Source organism: Scaptodrosophila lebanonensis, unplaced genomic scaffold (genome assembly GCF_003285725.1).
Source record: "Scaptodrosophila lebanonensis strain 11010-0011.00,11010-0021.00 unplaced genomic scaffold, SlebRS2 tig00000061-arrow-pilon, whole genome shotgun sequence".
NCBI classification, from domain to species: Eukaryota; Metazoa; Arthropoda; class Insecta; order Diptera; family Drosophilidae; genus Scaptodrosophila; species Scaptodrosophila lebanonensis.
In genome coordinates this window covers 5,761,735-5,774,015 of record NW_022060554.1, presented here as the reverse complement: position 1 = coordinate 5,774,015, position 12,281 = coordinate 5,761,735, and the positions used below count along the sequence as shown (strand labels likewise).

General features: G+C 40.0%; 3 non-coding genes across 3 annotated transcripts; 2 read left to right on the top strand and 1 right to left on the bottom strand.

The window, feature by feature from the left end:
• Positions 1–1,758: 1,758 nt before the first annotated feature.
• Positions 1,759–1,832, bottom strand: Trnan-guu. The gene has a single exon. It is a non-coding gene; the product is annotated as a tRNA-Asn (tRNA).
• Positions 1,833–2,020: 188 nt separating this feature from the next.
• On the top strand, positions 2,021–2,094 carry Trnan-guu. Its single transcript has one exon. It is a non-coding gene; the product is annotated as a tRNA-Asn (tRNA).
• A 2,760-nt stretch (positions 2,095–4,854) lies between these two features.
• Trnan-guu lies at positions 4,855–4,928 on the top strand. The gene has a single exon. It is a non-coding gene; the product is annotated as a tRNA-Asn (tRNA).
• Positions 4,929–12,281: the final 7,353 nt, after the last annotated feature.

Genomic DNA, 12,281 nt, shown 5'->3' with positions numbered 1-12,281 from the left:
TGAACACCACTACACAATAGCTAAGCTTCATATTATAAGTACATATGTAACATCCACAACACATCAAGTTTTGTAGACATTTATGCACACAACGAATAGAGCATATTGATTACGATAGCGATAGAGGAGAGAGAAGAGTAAAATAGAGAGTAAGATAGTCGGTTAGTGCGCCAATTAAGGCGGCGCACAATAAATGTCCTTATTGGACGGTATTTTGTTACTAGATGGGGCGCGATACCACCATCCATCTTTTGCGCTCCAAGTAATGTAATCGAGTTCTCAGCAGTCTCGGCAATGTCAGTTGGCGGCCTCCATCCATGTTGCGATTTGACGCCGTTAGACTTTAAGGCGAATATCGAGCCGGCCATGCGTGAGATAGCACCAGAAACTGACACGAAGGTTTTGGAAAACAGGTTAACAGGATGCTCTTGTAATATTGCATTAAGTCTCTTATATTTTATAAAAGCTCTTAGCAGTAGCCAAGCAGTTCCTTGAAGCATCAAAGCATCCATCACACTCGATTCTCTCATACAGGATTTGTACACGTTTTTTAATTGATATGCGCATAAATTGCAGCTGTTTATACCGCAATTGGCAATGCAGATGAGTTCAGTTGCACGGCCGTTGTCGCCGTTCAGTTTTCCTCTGCTTTCTGAAATACTATAAGCGAAACAAATTTCTGTAGCGGAAATGCATCATTTACAGAGTGCGGTCAGTCAGCCGATGAGGCAGACGGCTACATACATAGATAAAGAGCCAGATAGTCAGTCAGCAGTCAGTCAGTCAGTCTGTCGGTTTTTTGAAATCATTACACAGACACCGATAACAACAACAACAAGAACTTGACAGAAAATAAGTGCAAGTGCAAGATTTCATCGAAAAGGCGAATAAACCTTTAGAAATGCAACTGAAAATTGGAAGTTTATTTTTATGCAATTGAGTCGCATGAGCCAAAAGCAGCGACAACAACAGACACGGTCTTGCCTCAGCTATTTAGACATACATATATATACGAGTACATTATACTTAGATACACGACAGGTTCTGATAATTCGATTCAATTGAACAAAATTATGCTTTTCGTTAATTAAAATTTTATAATGATAGTAAGTATAGTACTTACAGCCGTGTGGGGTTGCCTAGTCGATTGTCGACCGGGCAGTTTCAATGAGTCGTTATATAAGCAGGCAATACTATATGCTTAGGATAGAAATTGGGTCAACCGAGCCGGTCGGTTGGACCATCGGTTGTTCGCTTGTCGGTTGGCTATTTACGAGCTGCAAACGCAACGACCTTATCAAGGATTCTGGGTCAATATGCTTACGCCATTTTGTCGCGTCTATGCGTGTGTGTGCGTGTGCGTGTGCCTACATACATACATATGTATTTTTGCTAATTGTGTTCCATTGTGTGTGTGTGAGAGCGCACGCCCACTTGAGAATTCAATTTGCAGGGCGTCCACATTCAACTGTGGCAGCTGACAAACGCGCGTCACTAAAACAAAAGCAGCCTATATGTTCTAAAGGCGTACTACTGGGGGAATGGGGGTCTTGGCGTGGCTGCTTGTGTGTACTTAAAGCACATTAAACTGCTGCATTGACCCAGTTGAGCATCAAACATGGCAAGGTTGTTGTTAGGCTTCTGGTTGTGGGGCGTGCGCACAGGTAACTAACATTTGAGAAAGATTTTCAAAATCAAATAAAAATGTTTTAACAAAATTTATATTTTCTTTGTAGCTAATTAAAAAAAAAGTTGATCCGCCCCCGGGTGGACTCGAACCACCAACCTTTCGGTTAACAGCCGAACGCGCTAACCGATTGCGCCACGGAGGCACCTGCCAAGCGGCCGGCAAATGTTGTTTTTAAAGTAACACAAGCTTACACGCATGCTGTTCGCTCAGCTTCTCAAACTTTTACGTATTAAATCGGTTTTTGTTATCATTATTAGTTCTCTTTTGCGCAAGATTAAGCTTTTAAGTTAGTGCTTTTCAACTTTGCTGAAATTTTGCGCGTAATTCGTGGCCTCCGTGGCGCAATCGGTTAGCGCGTTCGGCTGTTAACCGAAAGGTTGGTGGTTCGAGTCCACCCGGGGGCGGCCTAACTTTTTTTGTTTCTTAAATCAAAACAAATCCTGCGTATTTCTAAATGAAAAATAAATAAAATGCGAAATAAATGCAAGATTAATTTAAATTTCATATTTGTCGGGCAAATTATTCAATGCGTCATTGTTTTCTTGATAAAGAAAAATAAGTACAAATTAGCTTACAACAAGGAACTCACCTTATCCTTTATCCATCCACCTAATTATGTACGCATATATTTACTTAAAAAACTTAGTCGTCCTACTTTACTACCAATATTGCACTGTAATCTTAAGTTACTTCAATTAGATACTATATGCTTTCTAAAATAGCAAATGATATTGAATGTCATACCATAAAAGATCTTAACAGAAACAATATTTGTTCTCTACAGATAACACTATTCGACAACGTTAGTAAGCAAACATTACACAAATCTATATTAATAACTAATATATGTAACTATCTAAAACATTTAAAAAAGCAAGGTAGTTATCTTCGTTTGTGCCAAAGTTATAGACCACACTTTTCCAGACAAACAAAAGTTATTCCTAGTTGCTAGATGATAAGAAAGGTGTTATTTGAAATGTATCTGTATCCATATATGTAGCTGATTTGGTTATTTTCTTGTTATTTGTATTGTATTTAATAATGTGTTTTTAATGTTGCGGGATATACATAAATCCATCCGATTACTTCCATTATTTACAGTTGTGCTCAAAATAATAGTAGTGATACTTTTCACTAGGTTCTACCGTTCGTATTTTTGTGCTTCCTTTCATTTGTAACCCTTTCTTTCTTCCTATGTGATCTACACCAAGAGCACAATAAAATGTCGCGTTACTTTAGTTTTTCGTGCACATGGCAGAATCAATAGGTACTTGTGTGCTGATTATGAAGACTCGAATTTCCTCTATTTAGCAAACAAAATCAAGTGGCCAAGCTAAAGTCTGATATCTCAACTTTGAAGTACTCTGTAGATATGTTTATAGTAAGAATGTAGAAATTTCAAAAAGGTAAGAAAATTAAAAAATAAGTAAAAACATTTTTGATTGATTTTACCTCCTTTGGTAATCGCACTCACGTATAGGGTGTACATATAACTGCATATTAAGAAAGCGTGTCTGTGTGTGACCATCATTGTTGGTATTTCAGCCTTGTTCCGGATAGATCTACCCTTTTAAAAACTGCTTCAGCCTGAAAAATCAATAACAGTCAACATTTATACGAAAAAACTAGTCGTGCTGTTTTTCTGTCGCTTTTTAATTTTTCTATCCCTTTTTCCCAACAACACTGGTGTGTATCAACAAAACAAGAAAGGAATGCTAAAGTCGAGTAGGCTCAACTCTTAAATACCCTGTACCACCACACAAAAAAAATTTATTAAACAAATTTAATTAATTTAATTAATTACTTAAATTAAATATAAAATATTCCATATATACATTTACATCAGAGTCGTGTCTATGCGTGTGTACCTGTACATACAAGTATATATGTGTGCATTACATAATTATGTCAAAGCAAATTAAATAAAATTTCAAGAATTATGGGAGCTATAAAAAATCGCGAATAGAGGAGGGAGTGGGGGGGGGGTGCATCAGAAATGAACAAACTCGTCCTTTCTCGGGCTCAGGAGAATTTGGATACCAAGTTTGGTTATTCTAGCTCTTATTCTTTCTGAGATCCTTGCAGTCATACAGACAGACAGACGGATAGACAGACATGGCTATATCGACTCGGCTTGTCACGCTGATCAAGAATATATATACTTTGTGGGGTCTGCCACGCCTCCTTCTGTGTGTTCCATGTACACTCGCACAAAACTAATATACCCGTTTACCCTTTGGGGACTTGCACAGCGTACACCAATAAGTCATCTTTGTGCTAGGTTGTGTGTCTTATAGTCTCTGAGATTCAGGTGTTTATACGGACAGACAGGACTAGATAGACTCGTCTTGTCATATGCATATGTACTTTGCACCGCCTCCTTTTGCCTGTTACATTTTTCACCTCCCGCAAACTCTTTAAAATGTCATGTACAGAGTATAAGAACTTAACGAATTGGAAACACTTATATGTATTCTCCGGCAAAAACTATCGACATTTGTAAACATACCATTAAAATATTATCAGCACACTATATTTAAATGAGATGCTAACAAAGCTAAACTTTTGAAATGAGCGCAAATAAACAAATGCAATCTCCAAAAAGGGGAAGTCTGTTACAGAGAGTTCCCAAAATAATAGCTCCTTGTCTTGTAATACCTATTTGAGCCCAGAACTCTTACCTATTTAAAGGCAAACAAACCATCCATGTAACCAGATGGAATGCCGTCCTCGCGTGGATTTACTGGATTGAAAAACACACATTTTCTTCCATACTTCTCCAAAATAGGTCATACGAACTAAATTAAATTACCGTAGAGCATATATCTCTTTCTAATTCTTCACTAAATTATTGACGAAATATTAATGCATAAAATGTAATAAACATATGACAATGACGATTATAATTGAATATAAAATCGGCAAGTTGACAGTTGCGCAACAAGTACACACATACATACATATGTACATATCGAGATGTAAAACTTGTAAGTTGATAACATTTGAATAATTACAGAAGAGACGTATTTTACATTAACATAACATAAAATGTGAGCAGTTTTCTGTAAGCTTCTGCAAATTGATGTATTCTGTTGAAATGTTAGTAACGTCTGTTACTTCAAGTCAGTGAAACAAAATTCATTCTACAAAAATGTTGACATCAAGCCTCCGTGGCGCAATCGGTTAGCGCGTTCGGCTGTTAACCGAAAGGTTGGTGGTTCGAGTCCACCCGGGGGCGGACCAACTTTTTTATTTACTTTTTTTTTAATACAATACAGTTAATTTGTACTTTCTTAATGCTATTTATTTGTGTACTTTTCAGACCCTAAGCTGCTACCACACGTGCAGCCCTTGAAAAAATATGTAAAATAAAATGTATATGGGCAACATGTACGTGTTGTCATGTTGCCACACGCTACAACAACAACATAATCAGAGGCACCAAGAACAAAAACAGTCAGCAAGTGCACGTAGGAATCTCATGCAGACATAATGTACCGTTTGAATTTGCCACAACCACAGCAGCAACAGCAACAACAAACTGGACAACAACAAAGCCAAACGAAGCAAAAGCAACAAGCTGCAATACCCAGTCACATTATATTGCAACAACAGCTAGCCGCTGCCGCCAGTAACAGCAGCAGCAACAGCAACAGCAACAACAATGCTGCCACCGCTTTGACCTTGCATGTGAATAACACAAATGGCGGCGCAAATGCAACAGCGACAGCAACAGCGTCAGCGTCAGCAGCAACAACAACGGGCTCAAGTGTTGAGAATAAATTAAAGCTACTGACAACTGCCACCCTCGTGACAACGCCCACTACAATTAAGATAGAACCGATGCCTGACGTCATAGCATTGGCCACTACCAACTCAATAACAACAACAGCAACAACAACACTAGCGGCAGCAGCGGCAGGAACAGGAACAGCAACAACAAGTAACAACAGCAGCGGCAGCAGCAACAGCGCCGCTGCCACGCCCCCCTCATCGAGCAATAAACAATTGCCGGGTAATGCAAACGCCAGCGTGGCGGCAGCCTCGACGTCGGCAGCGGCGGCGGCAGCGGCCAATGGCCATTTGGTATTTGTGCCCACAAAACGTGCGCGCCTAGAAGCGTAAGTAGTTGAAGCAAACAATCCCTTTTATTCATTCCTAATCGGACCATTTGCCACTTTCAGGCCCGATGATTGGATGTCTACACCTAGTCCGGGGAGCGTGCCTAGCTCGGCGCCGCCGCTGTCACCGTCGCCGGGCTCCCAGAATCACAGCTACAGCGCCAACATGTCCAATGGCTATGCATCGCCCATGTCTGCCGGCAGCTACGACCCCTACAGTCCGAATGGCAAAACAGGTGAGTCCCTAGGGAGAAGTAGCTGAAGAGACCCAGTTCTTATGGAAACTACATACATACATGAATATATATGTACACATAGTATATGAAAAGGTGAATTTTGAATTCCTTTGAAAAGCATTTATTTATTCATCGATATCCATTTTCTCCCCTTCCTAGCAATCGTCCCTAGATATAATGCACTGTGCCACGGCACATGGCTCCCTGCCACTTTTCCCTATTTCTGACCAATAAAATACCGAAAATCGCATTTTAGAAGTGCTTCGAAAAAGAAGCGCTGGCATAAGTGAATTATATCTGAGGGGAATTACTTTGAAGGGTTGTGAATGAATAAACAAATAATTTTCAAAAAAATTTACCTTTCTCTTGAACAGACCACGTATATATACGTACATATGTATATAGTATTTGCTGCTCAGATAATCTCTAGCCAGAGGTCGGTCGGGTGGTAGAGCAAAGTTCCTTAAAGTAGACGCTAACTGCTGGCCTTTAACGAATTGTAGAACCCATATGGAAGAACAGTAGACCACATGTTCCAAGTTCATGCGCAACCAGCTCGATCTGACGAATAGGGATTTCCGTCCCTCTATCTATATATCTATCGAATTCAGTCACTCCCGCATCGGGGCTTCTTTTTGACTGACACAGATAATTAGTCAAGACCAACCATGTCAGATTACTAATACATATATATTACTAGTATATATGCATTTAAGTAGCTATAGGTATAAGGAAACGATTTGATTTAGAGTTCGATATTGTAACAAAATCTTATTGAATCGTCAAATAAATCCAATGGAAGGCTACTAGAGACTAAAAGTACAAGTGAGATTCCCGTCCTGTCCCTATATCTTGCATCGTTCAACCCAATTCAAAAACTAAAATGTTACCTTATTTCTTCTTCTTCGTCCTAATTAAAGAAAATATTAACAACTAATGAATCACCCATTTTTATATAAAAACTTAAATATAAAACAAAATAGCTTCGTCCATGCATATGGCAGACATACATACTTGTATATTGCAGTGCACATGTGTGCGAGTATAAGCGAGTAGTATGTACTAGTATTAGTATTTTGTTTTAACTATGTATGTACATGAGAAATGCTCGACCGAAATAAACAAAAGCTCACAGCAACGCGTGTTCTCAGCGCCATCTGTAGCTCATAATGTAAGATGTACGCAGTCCATAGTATAACGTAGAGGCTAATAGATGGCGCTGTTTGACAAGATGTGTGGCAACCTCATTCGCCACTATTGGTATCACTACCGATGGCAACTCCGATGGCAAGACTTTCGATGTGATCTATCGACGCTACGGCCTTGCCCGCGCTACAACACGTATATAATATATTGAACATTATCTTGTAAAGTATTGTATTAAATAAAGTGTATATAATACTAATAGATGGCTCTTGCATTCGCCATAGTGGTGACCCCGACGTGATGGTGCGAAGAGAAAATGATCGTGTCTTTATCATCAAGAAAAATGGTAAAGAAGTAGCGATTTCCATAGACAGACTCAAGCCGGCTTTCGTGGTCAAGGACGATGCTGACAAATCACACAAACTTCAAAAATCTGAGTCCAAGCCAACACGCACCTACGAAAAACATTTTCGCGTACGGTTTTCCCAGCCTTTACCGTGACAGGTTTTATAGAGGGGGAGTACTGTGGCAACCTCATTCGCCACTATTGGTATCACTACCGATGGCAACTCCGATGGCAAGACTTTCGATGTGATCTATCGACGCTACGGCCTTGCCCGCGCTACAACACGTATATAATATATTGAACATTATCTTGTAAAGTATTGTATTAAATAAAGTGTATATAATACTAATAGATGGCTCTTGCATTCGCCATAGATGTCGATAGATGGCACTGTAGGTGCCTGCAATTTTAATTTAAGCTTTGCAATTTTAGTTCATTCATAAACATTTGTGCACCTTAGCTTTTATACTAAATAGTCTGATAAAATAAATCCCAATTACTCGTTAATATCTATTTGATTGTTCCGTTGTTGAAAAAGTGACCTGCAAAATGTTCAATGGCATGCACAGAGCGAGTTAAGAATGCAATTTTCCGCCTTCTCATCGTTGCAATCTTTCCAATATGTCATTACCCTCGAAAATCAAATATTGCAGGTTAATGATTTAAAACCTTCCAGTTTTATCTCATGCTATATGAGTTGTACCAAACGTTTAAGCTAGGAACAGCATGTCACTAACGTGATTTACATAAACGAGTACTCGGATAGTGGTGCTCACAATTATAGCACACTATGTCGTTGCAATATTCGCATTAAGTTATAGATATGGATATCAATAGTTTGCTAATATAATCCCAATAATATTATTTTTGCGGTTTTTATTATGCCTTTTCCTTTTTTACCTGCACATGAAGTTAGCACAATTTCTTGAGTATTATCATTTTTATAATCGTGTCTTAATGTCCGCTTACAATTTGATGAAGTGGGTCTTATGGGTTTCCTGAAATCTGCCAATATGATTTATGATGAAATTTAGAGGCATTTATATTGCCTAGGCAAGGGTAAAGTTGGTTGACAGGCAGATCGACATGCTTAGGCCAAAAAAGAACCCAATTCCCTTGTGCATCAAAAACCATCACTTACTGACCTCTTCAAAAAGATTTTGACTAAGCCAATCAGAATTTTAGGCAGACTAAAATAAGACTTAACAACTTAAGCTAGAGCCTATTAAGGGCTACGCATTTTCAGAGCTATTTATTTTAATCATTCTATATGCAAAGATAATTATATTTAACAAATATTAGGAATGAAATCTTGAACTACTAAGACTCCAAACTCAACTTTCGAGAGGACTTGTCGACTATCACTGATCCGTGACCGACCAACCTGTAGAAGAAGTTTCTTCCTTAATGGGAGAAAGCTAACATATCAGCACTTTGTCGCGCCAATTTTCTGTGAAATAAAGACTGTCCTTAACTACCGATATTCTCTAAATGATTGGGTAGCAGAAGCATTTCGAAAACACAACTACTGCTCCGTAATGCAACGTTAGCATTTCAACATAAAATTAAAAAGTCTGCGTGGCCAAGAACTTAACAAAGTTAGTAGAAGAGGGAAACTTAGTTCTAATTGATAGGTTTTTAGATAACTTTAGAAAATGGGAGAAATTTTACTTGCCAGTCCGGCAAGCTATGCGTCGAACCACAGGTCCCGAAGATGGATATGGGGTAGGTGGGAATATCATTATAATCTAAGCACAAAACCTGAAAACAATTGTGCAAAGCTGAGATGGCAGCCGAGGAGCTTAAGATGACGCAGACTAAATGGCATATAGTATAGGAAAAGGAGAATCAATAGTGGCATAGCAACATTTGACAGGATAACAACCGCATTGTACCAAAAGGACCAACATGGAACATCAGACTTAAACTCCCATCCAATTGTGTGCATTTGTGCTGTAAAGATAATAACTGCCGATCAGGCTAAATATTGGGGAATTTTCCTCGATTTTTAAGCCACAACATCCACTAAGTTGCCCAGAATCAACTGGATACTCTTCTTCTACAGCAAGAGGGCTGTGTATAATTATTAGTTACTGCTCCAGTCTGGGGCCTGCAAAATAAACCCATACGGTCTATTACTAGGTGCGATTGGTACGTTTGTGGTTCCACGCTGCATCGATTCAGCATTACAAATAAATTTAAAAGTATGACAGGAATATTATCTTTTTAATCAAACTAGTTTGCAATACAAAAATATTTAGTTTGAATTATAGCTACTTGTATATAAAAACTACGGTAGTAGTGGCGTAGTCGGTCTCGACATATTATCGTTGTCCATCAAAAAGAAGCCTTGACGCAGAGTCTCGATTTGTAGGTGTAACTTGGTCTACCATGTATTTACATAGTTTCAGTGCTGATGAAAAAAACTTTTTAGCTACTTTCTCTTTAGCGGCAATTGCCATTTGGTGTAGAACCTTACCATCAGGAGCAGCAGGATTGAAGTGTCAAGGTTGAGGTCAACGCGCCATTCGATCCCCTTTCTACATACTCTTGTGTTTTTCATTAAAACTGGAATAAGCGTCATAACGTTGCTCTCTTTCCTAAGCTCGAGCTAAGAATAGAGTCTCGGTGCTATCCATTATTGTCCTTTTCTCGCCACAGCAGAGCCTAACAAAGTCAGTTACTTAGGCTCCTTGGGCGTGAAGGTAGACAGGCAGTTTTTGAACCCGCTGCAAGGGGCACAATCAGGGAAATTGAAGAGAGACCATTCGTAAACATTAAACTGAATTAGCGCTGCCAGGAATACGCACACAGACACACACACACACACAGGCACTCACACATGCATGCACAGAACGTGCTTTCACCTTTGCACCATCAACCATGCCGACCACGTGAAAACGCGACCAACAAGGTCAGACGCTGACAGACAGCAAATAAAAGCTCCCTCGCCCCACACACTTGCCACACACAAGCCTACAGAGAGCAAGGTCCCCAATCAGGTGAAAGAGTGGGGGAGGATGGGGGATGGGTGTAACGGAAAGTAAGCCTCAAAATTGCGAAAACGCGCACAAGTGGCCGCAGACAGAGTAAAGCAGACTGAGAGACATTCAGACATTCGGGCTGACAGACAATGGTAATAAAGTTGAAAGTTGAAGGTCACCAGACGGCGGCACACAGACAGCGTCGACGTCGGCGTCAGCGTCAGCGTTGGCGTTTCTATTGCCATTGCCATTGCCGTTGGCCTTAGCGTCGGCGTTGACGTCGTTTTTTGGCTTTGTACACGTTTCATTACGCAGCAGCGTCGTAATTTCAAGCAGACAACAAACTTTGAGGTACGAACGCCTCCCCATCCCACTTAGAGCGGCAAGCAACGCACCAGACGCTCCAGACGCACGCACTCAGGCCCATGCCACAGCCTTTCCGGCCCAGTCTGCCAGTCCACCAGCCCTGAGCTCGGGCTTGGGACCCGAAATGGCCATTGACGCCTACGCGCGTGTACCAACGGGTACCAACAGGCAACGCCCTTTGCAGCTTCAGTGGCCGTCGCCGTGTCCGTGGTCCTGGCTCCTGATGCTGTCCCTTGCAAGAGTTTTGGGCTTTCTCGCCTGTACAGTGGAGCAACTGTATGGTTTGGTGCACAAAAAGGACAAAAGTTGACACCTTCTCTGTATTACATTTATTTCATATTTCAGTGCTTCAGACATATTATTAGCATTTTCCGGCTTTGTGTTTCCTGAGACAACAGACAGACCTACATACAAACACTAGCACATACAAGTACATACACTACGTGATCGGGCGTGCTCCACTACACATCAGCTAAGCGTTTGCTTCTATAGTTTGTTCTTCTAACTCTTGAGCTCTCTAAGCACGCTGGGATCATGTATTTCTGCTACACACATTGCTAAAGTTCGATCTTTTCGGCGGCATTGATATATTCGGTTGATCCTCTCTTCCAGTCTGAATTTTGTGTCAGTCTTACAAACAAATTTTTGGAGGGTCACGTAGCAATATGAAGAATCACCCAACTCCGCCTAAATAATTGAGATAAAAACTATACTTTGTTTTAAGTTAGACCAAATTACAGATTCATGTGAAGCTTGCTTTAAATCGGTCAGTAGTTTCGGAGTTTATCGATGACAAGCCTTTTGAAGCGAGATTTATATACATATGTATAATATGGATTATAGAAGATAGATATCTCGCATGTCATGATAATTCCTCAAACAGCAGAGTTACTTTTTTATGTTTAGGCTTTCTTCATAAATAATTTATTATCTTGGATCTTAGATGATAACGGACTATTTGTCTCATTCCGATTTACCGAAAGCAATTTGAATAACCAGTGGGAATGTGGGGATTTTTAGAAAAATTAAGGGGTCTATTTTTTATGACGTAATTCATGTTATCCTTTTTCCGACCAAGCGATTGTGATAAGAATTCGAGGTCTGAAATTCTCAAACAGTACGGGATTTGGCAGTGAGTTGGATCAGGAGTCTGAGTGTTGAACAAATGCAGGATTTCTGCTGTAAGAATATAAACTTTAACTACACATTTTTCTGAAATATTCCACTGTGGTTGGGGGAATTGGTTGATGGGTTGTTGGGTGGATGGAATCCTGAAATACACAGCACAATCGGGCCGTCATTTTATGGGTCCTAAAATAAAATGGCCAAGTCAGCAGAAGCAGAAGCAACAGCAGCAGCAGCAGCAGCCGTAGCCGCAATGGCAGTAACAGT